The following is a 3,007-nucleotide window of genomic DNA, read 5'->3' as shown; positions in this document are numbered from 1 at the left end:
ACACTTCATTAACATTCACATGACACAGCCTAGAATCCCTGGGACTGGAATCTCCTGCATATCGTGGACATTCTTAAATTGAGTTCAGATATAATTAAACTGTATTTTTTCATTTTAGTAGTTTCAGCATTGAGGAAATAACTAGATAACTCGAAGTATCAGATTGCACACCCAGTGTCTATGTGGGACTGATATACTGACCATTGTGGTCACTCAGTACAAGAAATGCCAAACCATTCGTCTTCCAATTTAACAAATGTATTTACAGCAAACTAACTGATGAAAGTCTGTGCTCACAGTTTTTCTGGACCAGATTTCTATCAACCAGCAACGCCCTAGTGTATACCATTCTTCAGCACTAATCTCAAGTGTTGTTAAATATGTGGACCATGGGCTGCATGTGCTTTTCCTTTATGTTACCCTAGTACTACAGCCATCAATTTTACATAGATGAAATTTGAAAGTTCATGTCGATCGGTCACTTCGTGTTAGTGTTACTCATGCATCTACTTTGCTATGTAGTTTAGTATCCAATTTTTTATGCCCCGTACTAGAGGTCATAGCTTTTCATCTTCTGTTAGTCGTTTAGTCCATGTAGTGTTAGTCAGGCAGCTGCTTTGCTACTATCAAGGACAAAAATGACCTCTCTGAATAGTGAATACATTGTGTTCATAACCTGACCATGCTAATCTCATTCTCATATACTAACATTATTTGGTTCGTGGTTGTTGACCTATGGTGCTAGGCTCAAATTACTAAACTTTAGCTTTTATTGTTTCTCTGTGCTTGACTTATATTTGGATGAAGCCATTTCTCTTTAGTACTATCATCTTGAGGAACTAACTGGAATGGTTGTCCTCCCACAGTACGTGATGGTTGTTCTCAAGGGTTCGGTGCCTATGGCATTTAGAGGTACCCAGGAGCCCGCAGCTTACGGTGAGCTGGTTTCCATTGGAGGCCTGAACCCTGATGTGAATAAGAAGCTAAGTGCTGGCATTGCTTCTATCCTGGAGTCAAAGTTGTCCGTACCCAAGTCACGCTTCTACCTCAAGTTCTATGACTCAAAGGTAAGCAACCACTATTCCTTATTGATTGCTCATTCATGGGTCTTCATTACCATCATCATGTTCTCATTGGAATTTTGCTGTTTGTTAGGCCCATCCGGCACAAGAACATGCTCAACAGCAAATGGACGGCCTGTCCAGAGATCCATTGTCTGCTTCAAGGGACAACTCTATTTCCTCTGTTTACAGGTCTGCAGATATAAGGTTACAACAATCTTTTTATTCTTTGCATTACATTGAAGTTTGATGGCTGGATCATGGTCTGCTTGTGCCGATCGATTTCTATTTTCTCTGATACAAATAGGTAATATGTATTGATACTGCATAGAAGGTTAGCACTATGCATGATTTTTTTCGCAGGAGCTCTGAAAAAAGGCTAACATACTTTCTTAAAAATGCATATGTACTTTTATGTAGGCCTTCATAACATATTTATACACTTTTGAATTTATAGCTTCTTCCTAGAGAAGCAATATGTCCAAAGGTCCCTCTTCCACAGTGCAGCAACAGATGAAGAGGTTAGTAGCCACTGCAGTGTAAATTTTCCCTTTTTTATTTTCGTTCTCATAGTATCTACAAATTTGGTGTTCCCGCAATATATCAGATAATTCTGTGTTATTTCCATATATGCATTTCAAGTCCTGAACTAGTGTACATGTTTAAATTTGCTATGTTAGGTGCAGACCAAAACACCAGCTGAAGCATCTAACACAAACCTGGTTCCCAGTGATGGTCCAACTGAGAATGCAGACCCACCATTACAGAACCAAGTGAAAAAGTAAGCACACAGACATCGCGCTTACATATATACATAGATTTCTAGGCTGTCTATGTCCTCATCCTGATATATGTCCTAAACAATGCAGGCCAAGACTTGGGAGTTCCAAACCTAAAACAAAGACCGCCAATTGCAAAGCTCAGTAACTACATATCTACTTTTGCAACAGGTCAACACAAACCTATTAGGCCTCTTGTTTGTGTATTATATAGGCCATGTGCTCTAAACTGTATTACTTTAGCTACAAGTAAAACAAGTAGTACCATCAATACCATGTGTAATATAAATATGCATAAGCTCTTTGGAAACATCAGCATGTGTAATATACATATATATGTGTAGGCGCGCGATGGCGTGTGCCATTCACTAGTGTATGTTTGTTCTTAGTTGTGTAGTGACATTTGTATTATTGTGGACAATTGTTGATGGATTAATTTTTATTTTTTTAACCATTTAAAATTGTCTCATTGGACTGTCTGTCGCTAAAACCATATGTACCATCGCACAGTCTGTCGCTAAAAAGTAGCAATGGACTATCTGTCGCTAAAAAGTAGCAATAGACTATCTGTCGCTATAAATATTCAGGGCAGCAGACTGTCTGTCGCTAAAAGTACTATCTAACGCTAAAGATGTTTAGCGACAGGACTTACAGTGTCTGCGGAAATCTGCCGCTATAACTTTTTAGCGTCAGATTGTTTGTCGCTGTAGCCGCTTTTAGCATAAGACCATCCATCGCTAATCTTGGTGTTGTGGTGTAGTGCTTCTAATCTAGGCCGTTGATCTCACATCAGGTGGTGCAGATCAAATTGGGGAACGAGGTTGCCGGAGCGACGCTATGCGCGACAGCGCCGTGGCCGGGAAGCAGAGGACCTCGGTGGAGTTCATCGATTTTGACGTTCTGGATGTCATAAGCCATAGGAGAAGCACGGGAAGCTAGAGGAGGAACTGGCTAACGCGGCTATGAGTTCAGAAGTGCTAGCGGGCTAGCAGAGACAAGCCTAGACTCGGCTTGGTGGCTCAGAGCTCCGATGAAACTACAACGGTGGTGATGTAGTAGATGAGAGCAAGACAGGGCGAGCGCAGGCACCTAGATGCTTCCTTATCGAGCTATGAAGACCGGAGAACAGCTTAGATCAACAGTGGAGCTTGGTCATGGCGGAATCGC

The 3,007-nt window shown here is 41.1% G+C and overlaps 1 long non-coding RNA gene across 1 annotated transcript; it reads left to right on the top strand.

Moving 5' to 3' along the window:
• The first annotated feature begins 470 nt into the window (after window positions 1–470).
• LOC136522885 (uncharacterized) lies at window positions 471–2,253 on the top strand. The gene is made up of 4 exons (XR_010775997.1): window positions 471–1,067; window positions 1,156–1,582; window positions 1,742–1,842; window positions 1,931–2,253. It is a non-coding gene; the product is annotated as an uncharacterized lncRNA (long non-coding RNA).
• The last annotated feature ends 754 nt before the right edge of the window (window positions 2,254–3,007 follow it).

The sequence above is a fragment of the Miscanthus floridulus genome, chromosome 18 (assembly GCF_019320115.1).
Source record: "Miscanthus floridulus cultivar M001 chromosome 18, ASM1932011v1, whole genome shotgun sequence".
In the NCBI taxonomy this organism is placed as follows: Eukaryota; Viridiplantae; Streptophyta; class Magnoliopsida; order Poales; family Poaceae; genus Miscanthus; species Miscanthus floridulus.
Note: the sequence above shows the minus strand (reverse complement) of the source record. Positions and strands in the feature narration are given on the sequence as shown.